Source organism: Mastomys coucha, chromosome X (genome assembly GCF_008632895.1).
Source record: "Mastomys coucha isolate ucsf_1 chromosome X, UCSF_Mcou_1, whole genome shotgun sequence".
Classification (NCBI taxonomy): Eukaryota; Metazoa; Chordata; class Mammalia; order Rodentia; family Muridae; genus Mastomys; species Mastomys coucha.
This window is the reverse complement of record NC_045030.1, coordinates 762047-763523: the sequence shown is the minus strand read 5'-3', so window position 1 is coordinate 763523 and position 1477 is coordinate 762047.

Below are 1477 nucleotides of genomic sequence, written 5' to 3'. Positions count from 1 at the left end.
AATGTTTCTGGCACTGATATCCTAGTATGGACCAGTATGACTTAACTAGCCCTCAATACTTAGATAAGATGCTTTCTGGAGATATGATATGATGTCATCTTTATTATGACTTTGGAAAAAACACCCACTGGTCCATGGTAGCAGAATACGTGTAATCGTGGAGGTGACTTCATTCTGAGCTCACTTGTTTTATGTATCCAGTTGGGCACTTCCGGGCTTAGGTCTCTGGGAGACAACCTTGCTGTTTGGGAGGAAGCATAGAGCTCTTTCTAGAACTAAATGATGTTTGTAGGGTGACTTCTTGTTTTTTTTTTTCTTTTTCCTGTTTTTTTTTTGTTGTTTGTTGGTTTGGTTTGGTTTGGTTTCTTTTTTTCTGCTTGAGAGTAAGCAAGTATTCTACCACTGTGCTGTATCTCTAGCATAGTGTCTTCTCTATAATTCTATACTATAGTTAAGTGTTAGGACAATATTGCAAATAAACGATCCTTTTTTTTTTGATGCTTTTTTTGTTAAAGATCTTGAATGCTTTGGAGATTAGGAGAGAATGAGAAGAAGGAATTTCTATCTTTTGTTCTCTATGGCTATAATCTAGAGCTCTACTTTAATCCTTGAGGGATGGGTCGAGAGGCTCCTCTGAATTCTGTCTCAGACAGCACTACTCATAAGCAGCTTTTGCCAGTTAAAGAAGCCAGCATGTCTCAATACCTGCCTAGCTACTGACTAGTTTTATCACCATTCTCTGAGATGGAACCTGATTTAGGGCAGGGGCATGTGCTTGACACTGTTAATTCCTACCTGTTCTTTACATTTACCATAAATTAATGCAGTTATTCTTATCTTAACAGTTGATGCTCACTGGACTAAATATATGGGGATCGATTCCTTAGCATCATTTTGCTCACATATCTACTTAGAAATCAATTCAGGCTTTACTGTTCTTCAGTATTTTCATGACACCCCACTTTCAAGACACTGTCTCTCCTCCCATCTTACAGCGCAGCATGCTTTCCCTTAAAATGCTGTAGTGTTACTGTCTTCACTGAGAAAAGATGGAGCTCCCTTTGAAGGCTTTACTTGTCTCATGATTGTGTTCTGAATAACCAGAGTGGAAAACCTAGGAAGTCTGATGAGTACAAAAAGTTAACGTTTTGTGTGTGTGTAAGATATGGAATAACCCCTATTTATATATTTGTATGTTTATGTATGTATTTTCTTAAAGAATAAATGTAACATGTGTGCTTTGCATATAAAGTGTAGTGATTTCAAAACTATACAAATTATAAGAGATGATGAAAGCTATGGTATGTAAGGCAGTTTGGGGAATTGTGATATGTTGTAAGCTAAACTGGGAGAACAAATTGGGATTCCTATTTAGCATTTTTCTTCAGCATTCCTTGGATAGTCATAAGTATATAAGAAACCTGAAGATGGACCTTGCCTACATCTCCAGAATTTAAACTCCTGGTTCTTTGAGGTT